This window comes from Galleria mellonella, unplaced genomic scaffold (assembly GCF_026898425.1).
Source record: "Galleria mellonella isolate WM207_F2 unplaced genomic scaffold, CSIRO_AGI_GalMel_v1 utg257, whole genome shotgun sequence".
Classification (NCBI taxonomy): domain Eukaryota; kingdom Metazoa; phylum Arthropoda; class Insecta; order Lepidoptera; family Pyralidae; genus Galleria; species Galleria mellonella.
Genome location: NW_026442054.1, coordinates 495,462 through 521,579, shown reverse-complemented (window position 1 = coordinate 521,579; position 26,118 = coordinate 495,462). Strand labels below are relative to the sequence as shown.

At 33.9% G+C, this 26,118-nt stretch overlaps 1 protein-coding gene and 1 long non-coding RNA gene across 7 annotated transcripts in view; one reads left to right on the top strand and one right to left on the bottom strand.

Annotated features, from left to right (window-relative positions):
• LOC113509956 (inverted formin-2) overlaps positions 1-26,118 on the bottom strand; it is a 133,915-nt gene that overhangs the window by 38,085 nt on the left and 69,712 nt on the right. For 4 of the 6 annotated variants that reach the window (XM_052894942.1, XM_052894941.1, XM_052894944.1 and 1 more), the window contains one exon: positions 23,777-23,804. The exons of the other annotated variants lie outside the window; for them this stretch is intronic. The gene's annotated coding sequence lies outside the window, so the exon portion shown is untranslated. The remainder of the gene's footprint in view (positions 1-23,776; positions 23,805-26,118) is intronic. 6 annotated transcript variants of the gene reach the window in all.
• LOC128200702 (uncharacterized) lies at positions 2,671-3,386 on the top strand. The gene is made up of 2 exons (XR_008252846.1): positions 2,671-2,724; positions 3,159-3,386. It is a non-coding gene; the product is annotated as an uncharacterized LOC128200702 (long non-coding RNA).

Below are 26,118 nucleotides of genomic sequence, written 5' to 3'. Positions count from 1 at the left end.
GTTAAACTAATATCGAGGGAAAGAAGAGAAAAATATTTCTCAAGTCTTTTTAATGACTCATTTAACACTAATTGCATATCAATAATATTCTTTCCTTTTATATAAATTAATAAATCATCGGCAAATTGCAAGTTGTTCACACTGTTTCCTAAAATTGAATTAAGTTTATAGATATATAAAATATATAGTAGCGGGCTTAGAATACCACCTTGACATACTCCTTTAGAGCTTAACCTAGGTCCTATTAATTTACTATTTACTTTAACATACACTTCTCTATTACTAAGAAAATTATAAATCCATTCGATAAGTTTCATTGGAAGAAATGAGGATAAAATCGAAGATAGAACTGTTAAATTTACATTGTTAAAAGCTCCTACGACATCTAAAAAAACAGATAGAACATATTCATCGTTATTCAAAGCAGTACTAAGGTCGACATAGAAGTTCGCTAAACTTTCGCGCGCTGAATATCCACGGCGAAAACCAAATTGATTCGATGGTAATATACTATTACTTTCAATAAAGAACTCTAAACGCTGTTTAATTAATTGTTCGAATAATTTGCCTGCACAGGACGTCAATGTTATAGGTCTATAGGAGTCGAAATTTGTAGGATCTTTACCGGGTTTAATTACTGGAATCAAACAATCCATTTTCCATTCTGGTGGGATAATACAGTCCTTCCATAAATCGTTAAAAATTTGTAAGAGTTTAGTAAGGTTTATTTTATTCAGCAATCGAAACATATTGTATGTTAAGCGATCAAGGCCACTAGCTGTATCTTTTCTAGATTTTACTGCACTGGATATTTCATCAATTGAGAATGGGTCAGTGAGAAATTTTGGGCATGAATTAACAGAATTAAACTGTTTGTCATCAAAAGGTGAGTGTACAAAATCAGGAGTATATTTGCGTAAAAAATCATTGACCCATGATATATCTTTAAAATGATTTTGACGATGTTTTGAATTTAGTTTTCTCATATTTTGCCAAACAGTGGAAATTGGTGTTAATCTATTAAATTTGGAACAAAATTCCTGCCACCCCTGTTGTCTTACTTGCTTAATTACTAACTTTTTAACAGCTTGAACTCTTTTAAAATTTATGTAATTATCGAGTTGGATTTATTTGTTTAAACCTAAGGTAAGCCGCTTTACTATCATTGACAGCTGTCGCACACCTGTTATTCCACCAAGGTACTGCAATATGTTTGTGCCTCTTTGAAGTATTTGCACCGCTATTTGATAAGTTCCTACGTGGAACGGAACGTTCCACAGCTGTCAAAATAATTTTACAGAACCTATTGTAATTGTTTAAGGGTTCATTGACATCATACTCGAAATCCAAAAGTAATTGATTAACAGTTTCAGAATAAAGATCCCAATTAACGAGACGTAGGTTTACACGATTTAACAAAAGTTTATTAACTTCATCTATAGGAGCATGTTGTTCACCTGACGGAGTTGATGAAGAGTTCTTTGTGTTTATTTTAGTAAAAGTCGGCAGGTGATAACTTCCTAACGGATCATCATGAACCGACCACTCGCATTTTAATGATATGGATGGGGATACCATAGTTAAATCAAGGCCATTGGGTCTCCAAATATGAGAGCCAACAGTAGTAACTTGCTTATCATTTAATAGTACCAAATTACATTCATCTAAACAATCAAGAATGTCTTTACCTCTTGTATTAGTGGAGGTACAACCCCACATAGTATGATGTGCATTTAAATCTCCAGATATGATAGTGGGTTTAGGAAGAGACTCAAAAAGAACTTAAATTTGGCTTTAGTAAAACTAGGTGTACTATTGGTAGGACAGTAAATACTGGCAACTGAATACCAAGAATTATTAACTTCAATACTAATAGCTATAGTTTGCAAAGAATTGTCGAAAAAAGAGTGAAGTTTTTTATATCTAATACTATTATGTATAATAATCGCTACTCCATTGTGGTTATTACCACAATCATTTCGTTCTATACAATAATCTTTAATTTTTAATTTGTAATGTGGTTTTAGCCAAGTTTCTGAGATGAGAGCAATGTGAATATGATGTTCATTTAAAAATTGTGTAAAAATATGTCGATTGCTCAGTAGGCTCTGAGCGTTCCACTGTATGATAGTTAATTGGTCTCGATTGAATTTTGTGAAATAGGTCTATTACCAAAAGTATCATATAACACATTCAAAACACTTTTAGTGTTAATAGATGTGTTCTTTGTGTTATGTAGTGAAATAAGTTTGATTATGCTTTCTATTAAAAGTGATAAACTCTTGTTATCAGAATTTAGAATTGAAATTAGGTCTACATTTTTTTTAGGTTTGTTACCCAGTTTAGGAAATATTTCAGTGCTAAGTATATCTCCAAAAGAAGCAGGTCTGAATTTAGATCTATTTTCAGCAATTTTCTTTTGTTTAACAGGGCATTGCGGTGATACACTTGTGTGATTTCCATTGCAGTGTACACAAATAGCGTTTTCCATTCCAGTTGTACAAGTTTTATAATTATGCTCACCTTTGCAGATGCTGCAACGCTCAGAATTCTTACAGAATTTAGCTAAATGTCCATACCTCAAGCACCGGTAGCATTGTTTAACTGGTGGTATATATGGAGTGACATTGTCCAACCTCCTTTATCCAGATTTCAGGTAATACAGATGCAGCAAAAGTAATTGTCACGGTTAGAGTTGGCTGTAACACATATCCATGAGTCAAGGTATTTTTTCTTAAAATTCTTTTAATAGCAATAATTTTCTTAGAACTCGATATCATAGTATATATTTTTTTATTAGATATATTTGTAGGTACATTTCTAATAACGCCTGTAACTTCTGTTGAAGAAGCAGGAATACTGGCCTTAAAATGGTAGTCATTTAAAAAAGTTTTATTATTTAAAAAAAACATTGGCTAAGTCTTTTTTTTGAAAGTATATCCTTTTGAATTTATTTATAGATCTAAGATAAGTTACCCCTTTATTAAATCGTTTTAAACAGGAGGAGAGTGAGAGCAAGTCTCTGGATCCAATGGTTTTCTGACTATCTGAGGATTCTACAAAGACAACAAGTTCTGTCCCAGGGGATTCCTCGGGATATCTTCTAATATAATCTGTGACGTAGTAAGGTTTATACTTATCGGCCTTATCAATTTCAGATTCTGAGTCAGTAGAAGTATCTTCCGAATATATATCCTTGTCATTACAAGGTTCATGGTCTACATCACCTGAATCGTCATCTTTTTTTTTCATTTTTCTACAACTGCGCTTCCCCATGAATGCTAATTATATTACTGTCGCTGAATTTAGTGAAAATATAATATTTTATTCAATAATAAGAATTGATAGAGATAGTTTTAATAAATTAATAAAAAAAATTTAAAAAACCCGCTTGTTATTATTCGAGTTTCCCGCCTTTTCTTGATGGATTTGAATGAAATTTGGTATACAGGTAGATTTTTTTTTTTTTTTTTAATGGATGATATTGGAATAGTAACCCCACCCGCGAGAGAATCGGTATACACCGGCGGGGCACCAGTGAAGGATGATAGGTGAGGATGAAGTAGGTGTTAGCCCATCGTGACGAATTCAATATGAATTGTTCACGATGGTTTCCAGGGGGAACCACGTGGAGGTCGACCTAGTAAGGTATATTGCTAGCAATGGGGCTGTCAAACTCCATTGCTAACAATCATTTTCTCCCCTCTCAGGTAGATTATATGTAAGGTTATATCCTAACTTAACATATTATGTGCTGACGCGAACATACTAAATAAATTTATGTGTGTAAGTTTTTATTTATTTATGTATTAATGTTATATTATTATTCATGTACTTTTATTATTTACATATGTAAGTATATAGAGCTGTTTTTATTGTATTATATATTCAATTATTTACTGGGTATTATTTAGTTTATCTTTAATTGTACGGTTATTACCCTTATACATCCTACAGTTTTCTTTCAGCTTCTCAAAGGTTGACTGTAAGAGATCCCTTTATGAGATAAGTCCGCCATTGTATATTAAATCATTTACCAATGTTTAATCTGAGTTATGTACAATAAAGATTTTACAATACAATACAAATAGTTGCATTTGTGACAGAAATCACTAATTACAAAATTAATATAATTTTATAAAGAAAACGCAGTATTTTGGAAAAAAATATAAGTTTTTTTTTTGTGTAAGCATTTGTAGAGATAGATACTGTTTAATTATTATCGAATAAGTATATCGCCGTGTGGTCCCAGCATAGAACATTTCCCATGGGTGTTAAGGGAACCTAGTAGTCGAAGAATGGGCAGCAACGTTCCTATTAAAACATCACCAAGGCCTAATTGTGGTTAAAAACCCACCTGCCAAACGACAATTAATAGCAAAACTCTCTAAAGAAAAGGTACATGTTCAGCAGTGAACAGATAACGGCTGGCATGATGATGATGATGATGATATTAGAAAAGTATTCACTTCAACAAAACATTCCAGTAATTTAATACATTATTTATTTTATACCACGAGGGGAAGACTTTGTATAAAAGTCGTTTGTTTGGACACCTCTGTCCCATTTCTTCCAGTCAACCTAACACAGTGGCATAGGAAGTAGTGGGTGGGCAGCAGTAGTGCAAGACAGAAATTAAAATAAATATTTACATAAATTATAAATCATTATATATATTTAAAACATACAATGAATAATAATATATATATATATATATATATATATATATATATATATATATATATATATATATATATATATATATATATGTTAAATACAACATATAAATATCAAATAAAAGAGAACACAATGATGACAGTCTTCTAATCATTTTTATATTTAAACTAAATTGGAAAGATAGAATGATTTTAATCTTTTTTTGAAGGAACTACTAGACGGGCTATTCTAAATACTCACGGGAGGGGGGAAAGGGATTGTTAGTGAAAGCCCCATTACTGGCAATATACCCTCTCAGGTTGACCTCCACGCGGTTCCCCCTGGAAACCATCATGTTTAATTCTTGTCGAATTCATCATGGTGGGCCAACTGACCTGCTTTCATTCTCACCTATCATCTTCCACTGGTGCATCGTCGGTGTATACCGATAGCACGGGAGGGGTTACCAATCTATTTTCACCCATTAAAAAAAAAATACGTAATAAGTTTGTTCCACAGCTGTACATCACAATGATCACCTTATATTTATTTATAATGTAAATATAAAAAAAAATGTATTAAATATTTTAAATATTTTTTTTATTATTATGTGTTTTTTAATGTGAAATTAAGGACTGATTAAATCTATCTTTCTTTCTTTCTTAACATATTACTATCGTTTATTTATTGCTGTGAGTACCAGTTTTTTCCCTGTTGCCAACACCAATCGATTTGGTATTAGCAGAACGCTGAGATGTCCAGACGCGATTACTTTCCGAGAACGTAACGCGACATACGCGGACAAACAGACGGATGTTATGACTATACACATATCAATATACATTGCTGAATCTAGATTGTGTCAGATGGTAATAAAAAAAATCACATTTGTTTACAATAACGCAATAGATTTTTGGCATTTTTTTTTGTGTACTTAAATATAATGCTATATCTTCGTCGAATGAGAACCGATGTTGCTGATTCATTTTGTATTGCATAGAATTTACCATTCATCCATATTGATACTATATGAATTATAGTGCTAAATTCCTGTTTTTTAACAGTATTTAAACAAAATAGTTTAAAAATTTTCTTTATAAAACTACTACATATATTAATCATGATTTACTATTTTGTCAAAATTATTAAATAATCAAAAACAGGAGTAAATTCATTAAATTGAATAAAAGAAAATATATACAGTCAAACATAGAACTCCCACCTTTTTTGAAGTCGGTTAATTATCAAAATACGTTCAGAAATGACAAAGATATAAAGTATGTTTTATGCAACTTAGAAGAGCACACAAGCTGACGGCCCACCTGATGGAAAGTGGTAACCGTCGCCTATAGACATGAGCAGTACCATGGACATAACAGAGTATTCTGTTTCGCCCATGATACCTCCCATGCGTTGCCATTCCTGAGGACTCCGGTGTTATTCCTCTGTACCCTGTAAATTCACTGCCAAATCCCACCCTTCAAACCGAAACACAGCCATGCAAACACAACTGGTTCACGCTTGAAACACGAATGGTATTATATGATTACAGGTGTAAGCTGCCTTTAGAAATGATAAATAAATCGCTTAAAAATATGAAAACTTCGGCCTCGTAACGATTTTATTATATTATAATTTATATAAAATTATAAATAATCATCATTGTAATGCAAAATCTTAAGAGACTTATAATCCGGTGTTCCCCATTATGCGGCACAATAACTTAATCTCGAAGTTAACAAAGCTTAACAGAACGAATGCCACGAATCAATGTCACCTACATATATATATATATATATATATATATATATATATATATATATATATATATATATATATATATATATATATATATATTATACCATTACGTGGTTGTATAATGCTTGACCTTGGCAGTCACGCCGACTCTATAATCTATGGCTTGACTTTGCGGTTGGGGTTGTCAACTTTTGAAAATATATTTATATAATTTTTAGATTTAATTTTTTTGCTTTAAAGTTTTTTTTTAATTTTGAAATGAAAATAATGTAGTTAAATTAGGATTTGTGAAACAACGTGAAAATCTTTGAGAATGTTTACCAGAGGGAGACTTTGTACAAAAGTCGATATTTATATAATTCGTGTTTCAACCGTGAAGCAGTTGTGTTTGCATGGCTGTGTTTCGGTTTGAAGGGTGGGATATTGAATTTTTTTGAGTCCTCAGGAATGGCAACGCATGGGGGGTATCATGGGCGAAACAGTATACTCTGTTATGTCCATAGTACTGCTCATGTCTATAGGCGACGGTTACCACTTTCCATCAGGTGGGCCGTCAGCTTGTTTGCCATTCTAAGTTTTATAAAAAAAAAAATGTGTTATTTTATATAGATTTTTCGATGTTTGAAATGCAATATCTGTAACTTAAACTATAATAATAATTTATTTTTATTTATAAATGTTTGATTTCATGATTTAGGCCGCTCACAGCTTTATTATTGCTTTTTTTCTAGTATTAATTTAAATTTTTTCATGGACTTTAAAAATAAAAAAAATTATATCTATTTTTTTTTTAAATATGTAGGTATGTTGTATGTAAGTATGTACTTCGTTAAGTATACTGCAATATTTTCAGTTATGTTTAAACAGTTTTAACATTCTTTTTAACTAAAGCACTTATTTTCCATACAAAAAATGCTAATTAAATTATTATACCTACTCCTTTTTTAAAAATTAGTTTCTTTGACAAAATATTAACATTTACTAAGTAAATATCAAAATCCTATTTTTAAAAAGCAAATGTATTTTTTGTTGATTATTCTCAATTGAAATGACATTCCAAATTTTAATTTAATAAAACAATAATTAATTAAAAAAAATATTTCAGGTAAAATTACTTCCTTACACACGTAGTATAAAAATTTAGAGTATAACGTACTCGCATAATATAAATTGACAACCCTAAGTAATATAAAAACATAATTAGTAGAGTTAATAATTTCACTACACACCGTCAATATATATTTTGTCATTGTGATTGACTTTATTATTAATTTATAACCTACTGTATAAAAATTATAAACATCTGGAAGAGATTGCTTAGCGATAAGGCCGCCTTTTGTATCACTTCTCATTAATATTTACTGTATTTGTTATTTCTCTTATTACTTGGTGCAATAAAGTGTAAATAAATAAAAAATAAATAAATAAACATACATACGTGTATATTGGGTAACATTACTGTAAATTAAAAATGAGGTACAGACAAAAAAATCACTATTTTTGAGCGTTTTCTCTCTTGGCCTGAATTCATATATTTATTTATTTATTTATTTAACTCATTTATTGCGCCATAAATAAAAATATACAATGACAAGTGAATAATTCACGTATTTAAGTGTTTATGTACACAATTGAAAAATTCTAATTAATGTTAAAGTTTTTTTTTTTTTTTTTTTAATAATTATAATTCATGATTTATTCTCAACTCTGTAAATTTTAACCATAACTTATTATTATTGATTGTTATCATTTAATGTAATCAATTTTATTAATACTGTACCATTTTACTATTGGCAAAAATAATATTTACACACCTATGTAATAGTAAATACCAGAGGGAGACTTTGTACAAAAGTCGATTGCTTGGGTAGCTCTGTCCCATTCGTGTTTCAACCGTGAAGCAGTGTTTGCATCGCTGTGTTTCGGTTTGAAGGGTGGGATATGGCGTGAATTTACTGGGTACAGAGGAATAACACCTGAGTCCTCAGGAATGGCAACGCATGAGGGGTATCATGGGCGAAACAGTATACTCTGTTATGTGCATGGTACTGCTCATGTCTATAGGCGACGGTTAACACTTTCCATCAGATGGGACGTCAGCTTGTAAGTTGTAAAAAAAAAAAATTGCTGAATTATTGTTATAAATTTTTTAAATTTGCTACTGGCTGTCACAAACATTTCGTAAATAGAAGTTTCATCCGTTCATTCATTCATACATTCAATATGTACATTATTTCAAATTTAAACCCCTATTACTCCCATATAGACTAAAATTACTATAAATACATGGGGGGGAAAGGGATTGTTAGTAATGGAGTTTGACAACCCCATTGCTAGCAATATGCCCTATCAGGTCGACCTCCACGTGGTTCCCCCTGGAAACCATCGTGAACAATTCTTGTTGAATTTGTCACGATGGGCTAACTGACCTGCTTCATCCTCACCTATCATCCTTCACTGGTGCCCCGCCGGTGTATACCGATAGCGCGCGTGGGGTTACCATTCCATTATCATCCATTAAAAAAAAATAAAAAAAACTATAAATACATTTAAAATGAGATTATAGATCTAAATATATAATCTACACACTTTTTTTTTATACCACTGAGATGGCAAACAAGCATACGGCCTACCAGATGGTAAGCGGTTACCGTAGTCTGTTACGAGTAAGTAAGTAGTCTCGTAACGCCTGCAATACCGCATTCTATCCGTGAATTCGTCCGTATGACCGGGATATGTTCATTGACCGGGATAAAAAGTAGTTAGCGATAAGGTCGCCCATTGTTTTCTCACTGTGATTATTTCTTGTAATTGTTTATATCTATAATAAGTTTACTATTGTAATCTTTTGGAGGAAACAATAAAGAGTATCCATCTATCTATATCGTTCTCCATCCCATATAGCTATAAAGACGCCACAAACAAACTCACTTTCACGTTTATAATATTACATATATGAAAGTTAAGAGGCAACCACAGGAAGGCATGGGATGGGCACCAGCGTCCTTCTTAAAAAATCACCAAAGCTTAACTGCGATTGCCAATCCGCCTGCCAAGCGTGGCAACTACTGACAAAACTCCCCAAGGGTAGGCTTATGTTCAGCAGTGGACAGTTAAAAGTTGGTATGGTTCTTTTTTTTTTACAACTTAGAATGGCAAACAAGCTGACGGCCCACCTGATGGAAAGTTGTAACCGTCGCCTATAGACATGAGCTGTAGCATGTACATTCGGTACCATGTTGTCACGCTTGACAGGTGAATTAACAACCGCAGTTAGGCTTTAGAGATGAAGGGGGACGCTGCTGTCCATCCCTCGCCCTCCCTTAGTCGCCTCTCACGACACCCAAGGGATAGTCTATTCTATGCAGGGACCACACGTTATAACTATGTAATGAATCAAATAAATAAATTGATAACTACATTAATATTTTACTTAAGAATAATATTTATTTATCATTCAGCTCGTCCCATTGTTCGACAATTGTATCAGATTGTGTCCTCTGGCTAGTGACAAATTCTGTACGTACAATAGACATCACCTGCGCGCGCAGACATTGCTTATAGCAATTTGTATAATGTACAGACAGCATATTAATCAGCGGCAACTGACAACGGACGCGAGGCCACGCGTGGGCGATCCGGACGGCGCCGCGGGCCGAGCCGCTGCTTAGAAGGGCAACTCTTGTATAATTGTATAATTTTGTATGATCTGATTTGTAACGAATACTATTATACGTCAAAATTCTTTTAAGATTTTTAGAAAGAGATGAATATGGAATAGTAACTCTGTGCTGACGAGTGAGGTAACATATGATATGTGACATAATTGTAGTAGCATACTGAAATAATAATACATAAGAAATACACATATAACACATAAACACTACTTATAATATGTATGGCTATACTAATATATATATATATATATATATATATATATATATATATATATATATATATATATATATATATATATATATATATATATATATATATATATATATATATATATATATATATATATATATATATATATATATAATTAACCTATCTTGGATTTTTTTTTAATGGACGACAATGGAGTGGTTACTGCGCCTGCGCTGGTGAATATACGCAGGCGGAGAACCAGTGAAGTACTGGTATAGGTAAGAATGAAAAGGCAGGACAGTTAGCCCATCGTGATGAATACACCTGGAGTTCAACATGATGGTTTCCAGGGGGGATCACGTGGAGGTCTATATGATATACTGCTAGCAATGGGACTGGTAGTCCGCATTACTAACAAGTCCTTGCCCCCCCCCCCCCCAAATGCCTAGTAGTTAAATTTTAGTAATAATCTGCTTATCTTCATCCTATTCATCCATTATCCATTCCTATAAGAAACCTGGTGTTTCTTATAGGATAGGGCATATATGTTTGTATCTATAATAAGTCAGTGAAGTAAACATAAATATATGACCGAATTGAGAACTTCTTTGAAATTGGTTAAATAAAATCAATACCATTCTAGTAAAATATAAAAATCAAAAAATTTTAAAAGGTTAAAAAACAAGTATGGTAAGATGAAGAGCAATATTTTAAATTATTCTCCTTTTTAAAGCCAAATAAAAACAAATTAAACATACGTAATGAACTTGGGAATGTTTGTGAGTACTTTTTATGTTGAACCTAAAATAGCGTGTCTCCATACTGGTGATAACCTGGGCCGACCTTGCCGGAAGGTCGGCCCAATTTGGTCAGGTCACCAGGACCAGGTTGTGCCCTTAGTGAAAACGACATGTGAAGTAAGTACTCTATCATTTCAACTTGATTTAATTTAGTTTTGAAATGTCCACTTGTATATTAATATAGTAATAACTAATGCTTGTTTGTTTATACAAGATTAACTGGAAAACTATTTAACCGATTTTGAAAAGAAATCACGTATAAAAAGATAGATAGATAAACTTTTTATTTGAGCCATTTATGACACAAGTAAATTAACAAATGAATTTATACAATCAAATCATTTACACTTTTTTTTTTAAATATAAAACAAAAGATAAAATACGAAACCATGTTTTCGCCATGTGTGTCGCAGTGACCCAAATAGGCTACAGCTCAGTGATAGTTTTGCTTAAAAGTAAAGCGCTGATATTCAGCTGCAGCCTGAAGTTAAGCTACACGGACGCGTACAACGAACCCAGAGTGTGTAACCAATTTAACAGCCAAAGAGAAAAAGAAATAAAGAATAACAGAGAAAGCTATACTAACAGCGAGTAACATAGGTTTTTTTTTGGTGGATGAAAATGGAATGGTAACCCCGCCTGCGCTAACAGGATACGCTGGCGGAACACCAGTGAAGGGTGATCGATGAGAATGAAAACAGGCCAGTTAGCCCAACATGATGAATTCATCAGGAATTAACCATGATAGTTTCCAGGGGGAACCACGAGGAGGTGGACCTGGTTAGGTATATTGCTAGCAATGGGATTTTTAGTCTCCATTACTAACAATCCCTTTCCACTCAGTAACATAGGTTATATATGTTATTTTCGAAAATTATATCTACCCGTGCGAACCCGGGTAAGATTGATAGTTATTTATAAAATAACACAAAACTAATCAATCAGGGAAAAAATCTTTTGCCCCCTTTTGTAATTCTTACAGTATTTGAAATTATCCCCTTTTTCAAATTGGAACAAACAATACATATTTGCAAAATATCATTAAAATCAGTTTAGCCTTTTATCACTTTATTAATTAATAGCAAAGGATAAAGCATGTTTGAGATTATCAGGAACAACCTTATCTTGGTCTATCCATAGAGTATCTATTAGATCGGTCTCCACGCAATACCCCCTAGAAACCAACCACCTGAGCTATTTTCTCCTCACCTGTCATCCCTTATAACGCCCTGCCAGTGTACACCGATATCGCAGGCGGGTACACCATTACATTATCACCCAGTAAAAGCTATAAGTTTTATTATTATTATGTATTATTAATTCCTTTCTTTACCGTTCCACCATCACTTTCAATAGAGATATTTTTTTTTTTAATTAGATCCGTTTTATGAATCTGTTCATGTTTTTAAAAGTAAATTAACTCAAAAACTTGTATGTTAAAATTAAATCGGCGCATCTTCTTTCTTTTTCTTCATCTTTGATACTTATATATATATATATATATATATATATATATATATATATATATATATATATATATATATATATATATATATATATATATATATATATATATATATTAGTACCTTGGATTTGTTGCTAAATCTCACGCGTGTTTCCATGGGACTTCATGAATAATATCTCTATGTTTTTAAAATACTGTTATTGCCACTGTTGGGTCTATTGTTCTAAAACTGCAATGTATATTGTTGTTAATTATTTTGTAAATGACTGTTTGTTGCCATAAATAAATAAATATAAGGATTTATATTCTTATGGTGCAACCATACTTAACCGACAACATGTCTCCGTGTAGAACGACCGCGATATTTCGTCGCGCGACCGGTTCTGACCAGTGTCAAGTTCACACATGTCCATTGTTGATGAAAGTGGAAGTATAAAACCTTCTCGCAGCCAGTTGTCTGGTCGGTTATTTTAATTGCTTCACACTCTTTGCTAATCACTCTGTCCCGTTTATGTTTTGGACGAAAATTGCAATGTTTTTTTTTATACAACTTAGAATAGCAAACAAGCTGACGGCCCACCTGATCGAAAGTGGTAACCGTCGCCTATAGACATGAGCAGTACCATGGACATAACAGAGTATACTGCTTCGCCCATGATACCTCCCATGCGTTGCCATTCCTGAGGACTCAGGTGTTATACCTCTGTACCCAATAAATTCACGCCATATCCGACCCTTCAAACCGAAACAACTATGCAAACACAATTGCTTTACGGTTATTGGATATTATTGGAGTCCAATTAACACTTCTTTGCATAATGGTGGAAATTTCCATCATAACATTGAATGCCCAAAAATTATATAAAACGCCAAGTTCACTTTAAGTTGATCGTGTCTGGATACCTTTTTAATGTCCATTGCAGAAAAAAAACATAGCTGTCAAATTTGTTTTTTAACCATTATTCCTTTAATTTTGAACATGAATTATATCACCTTGATTTATTTCACCAATAAAAAAATCATGCAAAGAAGGGTATATAATATATTGGAATCCAATTATTGGATATGCAAAAGAGATTTTTATTCTTTACTAACTAATGCTCGCGACTTTGTCCGTGTGGTATATGTTATTCCTGTTTAGTATGTATCGATGTACAAAACCTACGTATTTCTTATGTCCAAAATTAACAAATGACTTGTCGCTCTCACTCTTTGTCTGTTTTTTTATGGGTGAAAATGGTATGGTAACCCCGCCTGCGCTAACGGGATACGCTGGCGGAGCACCAATGAAGGGTCATAGATGAGAATGAAAACAGGCCAGTTAGCCTATCATGATGAATTCATCGGGAATTAACCATGATAGTTTCCAGGGAGAACCGCGAGGAGGTCGACCTGGTTGGGTATATTGCTAACAATGGGATTCTCAGTCTCCATTATTAACAATCCCTTCCCCCCCCCAGTCAAATATTACAGATTAATCTGTAAAATGAATCTGTAATCTCTGATCTTAATCTTTCTACCATAAAGTTTCTATTCGGTACGTAATATATATGGACGCATTTCGACAACATATACAACTTTCGAGCTTTTTCTAGACCTCGTTAGATATCCGAGGCAGATCCAGCTCACACCCTATAAATCCTAAATCAGTAATGTACCTGCGGGGGTCATGCGCGGGCATCCACTTTCACTGCGCGCGCGCACGTCTAGTGGATACTTGCCTTTTGTTAAACGGTGAAATTCATTGTTTCAACAATGGATTTTGCAATTTTACTGTAACTACATAATTTTAGATGGTACGCGGTGTGTCCGCGTAATGTATGACAATTTATTATTTTACTAACTTTTACCCCTGACTTCGATCGTGTCACCGGAATGTACTATAAACTACATACACTATAACTGTATATAAATTGACTATATCCTTCTTCATCCCAAATAATTTGTGAATAATATGTAAATTGCCCCATTCGTGGTTCAACCGTGAAGCAGTTGTGTTTGCATGGCTGTGTTTCGGTTTGAAGGGTGAGATATGGCAGTGAATTTACAGGGTACAGAGGAATAAGACCTGAATCCTCAGGAATAGCGACGCATGGGGGTATCATGGGCGAAACAGTAAACTCTGTTATGTCCATGATACTGCTCATGTCTATTAGCGACGGTTACCACTTTCCATCAGGTGGGCCGTCAGCTTGTTTGCCATTCTAAGTTGTATAAAAAAAAATTGTGAATATAAAATTCTATGATGTTCAGTTGAGGTGTTAAGGCGCAAAGAGGTAACAGACAAGCTCATTTTTACATTTATTATATTAGTTATAGACTATACCGAATTACCGTGTAGGTCCCGGCATAGAATGGACTACCCCTTCCATTCCCGTGGGTGTCGTAAGAGACGACTAAGGGAGTTTATGGTGGAGGAATAAGCAGCAGCATCCCTCTTAAAATATCTCTAAAAGCCTAACTGCGGTTGCCAACCCGCCTGCCAAGCGTGGCAACTACTGGCAAAACTCCCCTTATGGGGAAGGCTTATATTCAGCAGTGGATAGTTAACGGCTGAAATAAATGTACCCCAAGATGTTCCTTGAAATTTTTGAATTATTTCCATGTTGGCAAACATTACATAACACCTTCACTCCCTATTTATGTTATGCTACTCTGTACGAACGTTAAGTATTTGCTAAATAAATTATTATTATTAATATCTTTAACAAAATTCACGTCTCCTCTCTTAATGAGAGGAGATGGCAAACTAACCCCCGGCAGAAACACAATCGGCCTGTATCCAGGGCCCCAGGGAGAGAAACCAGCGTAAGGCATTCATTTCAAGAGAAACACCACCGTTTGTTTTTAAATATTACTAGTCAATATTAAATCTGTCACAATCTTTTTCGCAGAGCAAAATCTACTTACTGACTTCCGCAAAATAACATCAAATTCATTGAAAATATTCACTTTTATATTTCTAAGTAGGAATGAGTGAAATTTATTTATTTATTTACAAAAGACACACCGACAATATGCTCACGACAATTAAGCAGACAATGTACATTGTTTTAAGTAAAAATAGAAAAAGTTAAAAATTTGTATTAAAAAATTATCTTTAACATTGCAGTAGTCTTTAACAAAGCCAAACAATCATTGATGTCTGTATGGTATAGAATATGGTAGGTCACGGTGATGGCAAAAAACGAAGACTTTTACAATTGGATTTTATTTTCGATTTTATTTTCGTTAATTACAGATAATAAATAGACGTGTGGTGTCGATCGCATCTAGGTGCAGACTGGGGCGTGGCATCCGTTGCGCCGATTATAAGTTTAAAAACGCAGAGACAATGACATAGACAAACTATTTTATTAATAATTGAGTTTTGAGGCACAGAACGCGTCGCTTACAATGTCCATAACAAGAAGGCATCATCGGGCTATTTAAAATAAATACACCCATAAGTTTTTTGTTGGTGTTTCAACGAGACCATTACAAAGTATCAATTTCCATCCACCCACATTCCCCACTTACAGACGGACAGACGGTATCGTATATCGCTTAATATATCGGTCATCGCTCTAAGGAAATGACTTGTTGAGCTTGAGACAAAAGCACTTCATACAATGATTATAGAGGCACATTATTACTTGCTTCATCATCCCAACCGCGTAACGTCCCACTAGTGGGCATTGATCTCTTTTTACACTCACAAAGTGCCAAAATCACAAGCAAACAAGGCCACCTAATACAATACTTACTAGTTATATACATGTGAAAGTGTATTTGTTTGTTACCTCATAACACCTTAACCGGTTAACCAATCATAGTGAACTGTAGTGTATATGTGCTATATGGAATAGAGAAGGACATATTTTACTTTTATTTCTCGCTCAGTGAACATATCGTGGTCACGCAGACAAAGTCTCGGTTAAAAGCTAGTAGTAATATGTAAATGTTTATATTACCTAATATTTTTAAAAGATTAATGATTTAGTTATTAAAATAAATCATATAGGAATATTAAAAAATGTTACCTCAGCAAAAACATAAAATGTAAAAAAATTACAAGTCTTGTAAGGTAGTTCTTCCATTACAAAAAATTGTTAGGTCTCATGCATAATCAAGTGAGTTTCATTTACAGTGACCGTATCGATATTAGACATCTTTATTTCTATATTTATTATAACGACTTGGCAATTACACGACAAAATCATATAGGAATATTAAAAATTGTTATCCAAACAAAAACATAAAATGTAAAAAAAATGCCAAGTCTTGTAAGGCTACAAAGAGTTGTAAGATCTCATTTAAAACCCAGTGAATTTCATTTATAGTGACCGTATCAATGTTAGACATCTTTATTTATATATTAATTATAAATACTTGGCAATTAGATGGCAACATATTCTACTAATAAAATAGTTTATTCTTAAGTTCACTATTTTTATTTACTTAGCAATCGAAATATTACACTTTTACAATAACGGTGAGTCACTTTGAGAAAAATATGGTACGTCTGTATTCACTTGGCGGAACCACTACCGTGCCCCCTGATCTTTATTTTTAAAAATATTAGGTATAAATATACTATGATTATTTGACGCCTATCTATCTATTCTATTTAAGAGCTGCGCTCTTGTCGGTGGATCTCTTGCCACTCACTACGATTTTCAGCGAGTCTCTTCACCTCTTGATACGACACGACACCAACTCCTTCCTTGACCTGCCTGATGTAAATATTTCTCGGTCTCCCTCTCTCCCGCCCCCTTCCTTCTATCTTACCTTCTATTATAATGTGGTGCTGGAGAAGGATGGAGAAAATTAGCTGGAAGGATCGAATTAGCAATGAAGAGGTCCTGCTTAGGGTTAAGGGAAAAAGACAAATTATTAGAACTATTGAGGACAGAAGGGGAAAAATGTTGGGACACTTGATACGACACGACGAACTTATGAACATTATTTGACGCCAGAGATAAAAAAAAGAAAACAGATAATATAGACGCATTACAAATACCATAGTGTTAAGGAGGTCTTTAAATAAGCATTCAAACAGTTTGTTTAAAATGACTCACTCTATGGTCATTTGTTCTTTGGAACATCAGATAAGGACTATCAGTGGGTTTCTACATGTTTTAGTTGGCTATTATGACCACATTTTTAGGGTTCCGTAGTCAATGAGGTCCTTTTGTATTTGCCATATATGTGCTTGGTGAAAGTTTAAAGTAAAAACAAGCTGACGACCCACCTGAAGGAAAGTGGCCAGTGTGCCATATCCCACCCTTCAAACCGAAACACAGCCATGCAAACACAACTGCTTCACGGTTGAAACACGAATATAACAGAAGTGTCCAAGCAAACGACTTTTGTACAAAGTCTCCTAGTGGTAATTTTTTTTTAAGTACAATATTTAATCTTTATTGTACTTGAAAAAAAAAAAGATACAACGATTAGTTTAACAGCTTGTTAGCAAGGGTGGGTTTATCTCTAAAAGAGATCTCTTCCAACCAACCAACCCAATGCAAAGTCTTATACAAAGACCCTTGTCAATGAAATCTACGAAATCTTATGAGGTAAATGCCAAACACATATTTCCTTAGTTTTCTGTTATTGGCTATCTCTATATTACAATGCACTCGGATATGACCTAAGAGGAAATCGCTAACCCATGCAAGAGATAGGTGCAAAAATTGATAAAGAAATATTTATATAGGTTATACATAAACCATTTCCGAAAGGAAGTCCCAATTTAGATATTGAGGGGGGAAAGGGATTGTTAGTAATGGAGACTGAGAATCCCATTGCTAGCAATACACCCAACCAGGTCGAACTCCTCGCGGAGACCTACCCAGGCAATCGACTTTTGTACAGTCTCCCTCTGGTGAATGGTGGTGGTGGAAGATGTTGCTTTTGTCAAGTTGTAAACTTATCTACAATGTTTCTGGCAAATGAATTTCATTTAATTTTAATCCCTCCCCCCCCTCCCCCCTATAGGACCATGTTTCGGTTTCATAGATCATCACTGGCTACATGTACTGAGAAGATGAGGCGGAGTTTTTCCAATACTCTACAGCCCAGTTGATTGATTATTTTAAACGAGCTTTCGAGCATACTGTCTTATTGTTGGTATAATTAATAATAGTGCTTAATATATAAATAAGGATAGTCAACACGCATTCTGCTTCAATCTAGGCTAGATGTCAATAATGAAATAATCCACGCGTTGCATAATGTACCGGTCGCGATGCGATCAAGGTCTGTGTCGGCCGGCTGTCGAACGAGTCACTGCGCGGGCGCAGCGCCACGCGTCGCCCCGCGCACTCCAAGCGCGCATGATTAATTTGATTGAGAACGTTCATAATAACTCTGCTGGTGTCCGAGATATTTTATTTCTTACTAACTTTTTGTCCACTAATTCGTACAAAAGGATTTTAAAATCAAGAAACCAAATGATCTTCGTCTAGGTAACGTATTAAGATAATAAAAACACACAACTTTTTAAGTTAGACCTGCAGAAACAACAGAAAAAACAGCGTCCAAGTTTTTGAATAATACCGAAACAAACATATAGACAGACTAAACTTATAATTTTTTTTTTTATTAGGACTATATTGGTCTTTAAGACCCATACTATTTTGTTTTTAAGATATTAAAGACTAGAAACACATAGGTATGTTTTTCGAGTATGTCATCGTATGGTCTTGATATAGAATAGGCCATCCCTTCCTTTTCCGTGGGTGTCGTAAGAGGCCACTAAGGAAATTTACTGATCGAGCAATAGGCAGAAATGTCCTTCTTAAGACATCACCAAAGCCTGGTAAAAACCCCTCTTTGAGAGAAGTCTATATTTAGCAATAGACAGTTGATATGGTGAATGGTTCTTCAAGTTATAATATTCATTCATTCATTCATTCAAATATATATATATATATATATATATATATATATATATATATATATATATATATATATATATATATATATATATATATATATATATATATATATATATATAATTAACTATACACATATCTATATACAAATCACTTTATAAGTGACAGACAGACACACACGAGGTGATGGTGTAACGGTTCTGTAAATGGTCACAACGATGTATTGTTTGATGCGGTTGTGTCAAGGGTTGACAGTCCAATAGGGTTGCCAGCTATGGTAAAATTAAAATAATCTTTAATATAAGTTTTATCTTCGACTTCGTTATTGTCAAATATTTATTTATTTATTATATATACATAATAAATATGATTATACTAGGTGAAACTGTATCACGGGAGTCTATAAAAGGTTTACGAAATTAATCATAATTATTAAGTACCCGTGACCGGCGAGCGTGTATGAAAAGATTGATGAATGTGGAAGAAGCGAAAGAGGTTTGTTTGAATCGAAGCATTTGGCGTTCCATTGTTTCTGCCTACCCTAATGGGAGACAGGCGTGACAGATATGCATGTATGTATGTATGTATCATTATTATTATCCACTTAAGGATGCGATCATTTAAAATTATAATTGCGTTCATATATTATCATACATATTATTAATATACATTACCTCTAATTAATTGGCCGTGTGGTCCCGGCATAGAATAGGCCACCCCTTCCTTTCCCGTGGGCGTCGTAAGAGGCGACTAAAGTAAGATGAGGGATAGACAGCAGTGTCCCTTTAAAAACATCTCTAAAGCTGACTGCGGTTGCCAATCCACCTGCCAAGTATCACGTGTAAACGAACAATGAGTTACTGTGAATAAACTAAACTGTGCATACTTGTTGCTAAATAATGTAACTACAAAATGAGGATAGTTATAAAAAAACCAATGACTTTAACCATGTTAGGCTAAGAACTTTTCAAATGACCCTCGTACTACATCTATACTAAATTTCATACTGATTGGTTAAACCAATGTTTCCCAACCTTTTTTGTGCCATGCCCCACTTAAACATTTCTAAAATTTTTATGTCCTCATACATAATTTTTCCAAAGTTTACTTGACGACTTTAATCGCCCAGTTGATATTTTGGTAACGTCAAACGAAATTATACATAATAAATATTGACAGACAATGATGACAATGATAATAATTTGCTTTTTTTTTTGTTAAATTTGGCACCGATGATATCTACTCGTAGCATTGCATTTAAATGGCCCGAAGCAAGAGGATTCAAATAACTTCGAGACCATTTTTAATTGCCCCCTTAACTATCAAATTGCCCCCCTGTGGGGTATGGGCCCCACGTTGGGAAACACCAGGTTAAACCGTTAAGGCTTTGAGGTAACAAATAAAGTAAGATTCAAATTTGTAATTTTAATAAGGATTAAAAATCCATATATATATATATATATATATATATATATATATATATATATATATATATATATATATATATATATATATAAATCGTGTGTCAACCCTACAAGTTGACGGCAGGAAGCGGCTACTTGGCTGAGCGGAGCGCGTCATAAGTTCGAATCAGGCGGCCGGACGTACCAACGACCTACACAATATTGTGCTGTATGCATAAACATGAACGCATCATTACGCGTCAAGATATGATAGGTGAGAGCCTTTTAATTTTTTTTATACGTCTTATGGCTTCATCATAGCATGATCATCATCATCATGAGGCAGTCCATGCACCTGTGATAGGGCATTCCATCAAGACGGAGACTACAATACGAAATAACCATGCCCTAGTTTGTTGCGTTCTGACCGAATGCCTCTCGGGTATATGACTTCATTATTTCCGTTAACTGTCCACTGCTGGACATAAGCCTTCCCTATAAGGGGAGTTTTGCTATTAGTTGCCACCTTTGGTAAGGTTGGCAACCGCAGTTAGGCCTCTGGGGATACTTCAAGAGGGACGCTGCTACTCATCCTTCGCCGTCCCTTAGCCGACTTTTACGACACCCACGGGAAAGGAAGGGGTGGCCTATTCTATGCCGGGACCGATACAACGAATATATGATTAATTAAACTCTAATATATATGTTTTATTAAATCATAACCTTTTTTACTAACGTAATTTTAAGTCTATTATTAACAAAAAATAGATCTTATTATCTGGATATTAAATGGATTTATTTATTTTATTTTATTTTATTTTATTTTATTTTATTTTATTGGCACAGAAAACAGATCATAACCATAAAAAACTTAAATAATAGTTTTTTTTATACCACTGAAGTGGCAAACAAGCATACGGCCACCTGATGGTAAGTGGTTACCGTAGCCTATGAACACCTGCAATACCAGAGGTATTACGCGTGCGTTGCCGACCCTGAAGAAACCTCTTTACCCCCCTTTTGAAGCTTGTGATTCGGCTAGGTTATAATCCAGTCACATTATGTGCACAGCTCGAGTAATTCATTAAAAGCGAACACATAAAATAAAGAGAATACTTAAAATGTTATATAAATATATAAAAGGTAAAGCTATATAAAAAAAAAACATATTTTCAATCTTCGATTTGAATTGTTTTTGAAAATTGACATATAAAAGTGCGACGTTGCCACACTTAAGGTAAGGCAAATTATGAATGCTGTTAATTAATTTAATAACATAGATAGATACGTTACATTGTGTTATGACGCATATAAGGCCGATGGCGCGTTATGGTGAGGTTATACGCAAATGGACCCTTATAAAGGATTATAAGTGCATCACCATATTTGGAATGCATGGCTTCCTAGTGCAAGATTATAGATAAAACACTCAATGGATCTTTGTAGATTTTGTCCTGTTTTGCGCCATCTGTTGAGTGCGATAGCAATCTTAAGGTTTGGATTTCGCTGTGGCTTTTTTATAGTGGCAACATAATTACCTATTGTGTTACTATATACCATAAAACAACACATTTAGTAAAACTCAACAATAAGATAAAGAGAGCGGAATTAATTTAGATAAATATGAAAAACTTTAATTTAAGATTCAGCAAAATTTTATATTGCAATTCAAATTGTAAATTCAGCAGCTGAAAATCAGCGCTGAAAAGCAAAACCATCACTGAGCTGTAGCCTATTTGGGTCACTGCGACACACACATGGTGAAAATATATTTTCATATTTTATCTTTTGTTTTATATACAACTTTTTTTTTATACAACTTAGAATGGCAAACAAGCTGACGGCCCGCCTAATGGAAAGTGGTAACCGTCGCCTATAGACATGAGCAGTTACATGGACATAATAGAGTATACTGTTTCGCCCATGCGTTGCCATTCCTGAGAACTCAGGTGTTATTCCTGTGTACCCAGTAAATTCACGTCATATCCCACCCTTTAAACCGAAACACAGCCATGCAAGGACAGAGGTACTCAAGCAATCGACTTTTGTACAAAGCCTCCCTCTGGTAAACAATTTGATTGTATGAACTCATTTGTTAATTTACGTGTGTCACAAATGGCTCAAATAAAAAGTTTATCTATCTATCTATCTATGAATTCCAATCTGTAAGTATATACATTAAAATAAAAACAAAAAAATTCCAAATCGGTTTATAGATATTTACAGGTTATGGAGGCATAACACCATAGTCCTCAGTAATGAGAACACATGAAGAGTACCAAGGACATCATAAAGTGTGTTGCTCGTGTCTATAGGCGATGGTTACCAGTTACCAGCAGGTGTTCTTGTTTTGTTCTGTTTTTTTTTTCTTTTATTCATTGTTTTTATACCTGTTTATTTTAGTTTTTGTTTTTTTTTCTTTTACTTTTTATGTAATATCCATATATATATATATTTGATAATGAAACGGTGCCCCGTGTAGATGCAAACTGAAAATCAGCGCTGAACGAACATCAGTCCAGCAAAAGCTAAGTTTGTACCTATTTTTTTCTTTTTTATAATGGGTGAAAATGGTATGGTAACCCCGCCTGCGCTAACGGGATACGCTGGCGGTGCACCAGTGAAGGGTGATAGATGAGAATGAAAACAGGCCAGTCAGCCCGTCATGATGAATTCATCAGTAATTAACCATGATAGTTTCCAGGGGGAACCGCGAGCAGGTCGACCTGGTTGGGTATATTGCTAGCAATGGGATTCTCAGTCTCCATTACTAACAATCCCTTTCCCCCCAGTTTGTACCTATTGCCAGGCGCATACGATTACTGCACAATATATCTATATTGATATATATTGAATCATCAGCTTGTTTGCCATTCTAAGTTGCATAACAACTAACGATCAATATTAAATCATTTTATATTCGATCCATAAGGAAAAATCTATACTTACAATTATCTACTGCATGGTATCAGGAAATCTGCAACAAACAACAATATGGTAAACAATTCAGAAACTGAACGCATTCTGCATGCCAACTCGGTTTCTTTTTTTTAATTTATACAACTTAGAATGGCATACAAGCTGTCGGCCCACCTGATGGAAAGTGGTAACCGTCGCCTATACACATGAGCAGTACCATGGACATAACAGAGTATAGTGTTTCACCCATGATACCCCCCATGCGTTGCCATTCCTGAGGACTCAGGTGTTATTCCTCTGTACCCAGTAAATTCACAGTCATATCCCACCCTTCAAACCGAAACACAGCCATGCAAACACAACTGCTGTAAATTCAATTCCAGTAAATTCATAATATTAAAGACAAATCATATTAATCTATTTTCAATTTGACCACAGACTACCAATAAAAAAAAATAGTATATATGCGTGTATGTGTAATGTTTTTTTTTTTTTTTTTTTTTTTTTTTATAAAAATTGTTTTATTTAATGTATTTTTATGTATAATTTAAAAAAAATGCATACTGCACTCCTTCTCTATATAAACTACAAGTGTGCCAGATTTCATACTTCTCTGTCCGCGCAATTTTCGCAGAAAGGGGTGCAATGTTTCTGCTTCACGTATTAATATAAGTATAAAAAATAAAATTTATCTACGTTTATTATAATTTACATAATCAAAACCGCCGGTTGTAGCTACTTGTTTATAATAAACATAATCGGACAATTACGGACAATTTATTTATTTATTTATTTTATTTATTTATTTAACACTTTATTGCACCAACATAACATGATTTGTTGAAACAATTTTCAATACGTATAGTGTAGTACAAAAGGCGGTCTTATTGCCAAGCAATCTCTTCCAGACAACCTTTGGGTGGAAGGAATTAAAGCATAAGTAGGTAGGTGGCTCGTTAAAAAAGATAGATTTGTAAAAAATAATATCTGTGACAGGATAGTCATATACATATACATACATAAATTATTACCTATATCTTCTTTTCATTTAAGAGTTTCCTCTTGTCGGTGCAACTAATTCATGCGTCTTCTTCCAGCCAGCTCTATCTCGGGCCATATCCTCGACCTCCCTATACGACATGACACCTAGTGTTTCTTTTATCTGTCCCATGTAGTTATTCCCCGGTCTTCCCCTTCCTCTTTTGCCCTCTATTTTTCCTTCTACTATGCTTTTAAAAAAATCGTCAAGTCTGTATAAGGTGGCTCAGCATTTTGCCTCTTCTATTCTCTATTATTTTAATTAATGTTCTTTTCTCGTTCACTCTTTACCTAGAACTAAATTACATAGAAATATGCACAGCTGTTCAAGTGTGCGTATTTATTAAATAACAAACATACGGACAAACATTTAAATTACACATATTATTTATTAATAAGATATTATACCAAGAAGCTAAGCAATTATTAATCCATTGTGGTACTAGGTAGTGAATATAATAGGCGTTGTATGTTCATATGTTAAAGTATTAACAAGTAGGTCAAAACCGCTGGCTCACGGTTGCTTGGCTTATGTAAAATTTGTAGGTGTTAGCTCTTAACATAAGGTATTAATGTATATGTTGCAGTCAAATATATTTGGTTGTATGTGTTTATTTATGTATGTGTATGTGACTATGCTGTCACAGATATTTTTTTTTTACAGATCTATTTCTTCTAACGTGCCACCTACCTACTTATGCTTTAATTCCTTCCACCCAAAGGTTGTCTGGAAGAGATTGCTTAGCAATAAGACCGCCTTTTGTACTACACTATACTTATTGAAAATTGTTCAACAAATCCTGTTATGTTGGTGCAATAAAGTGTTTAATAAATAAATAAATAAATAAAACCAGTCAAAAGCACTATTGACTGACGCTCTTCGTTAGAAGTAGTTTTAACTGCAAAAAGCATCAGTTAAAAGTACTATTAACTCGTTAGATGAAAAAAAAGAGATATTGATTAAATGTGAAATCTTTTATTACGAAAAATTTGGCATTACAATCAATACATAAAAAGCATACTAACCTAATTTAAGTAAATTAGGTTAGGTTAGGACTTTTTAAGATTTCTGACTGATACAAGCAGTCAAAACCACTTTTGACGGAATCGCTTAGTCAAATGTACTTCTAACTGTTATTTCAGTCAAAAGTATTATTGACTAAAGCATACGGTCAGAAGTACTTTTGACTGATTTCGCTAGTCAATAGTACTTTTGACTGGTTAAGATTTTTGACTTTTTTTTTTTATAGAACTTAGAATGGCAAACAAGCTGACGGCCCACCTGATGGAAAGTGGTAACCGTCGCCTATAGACATGAGCAGTACCATGGACAT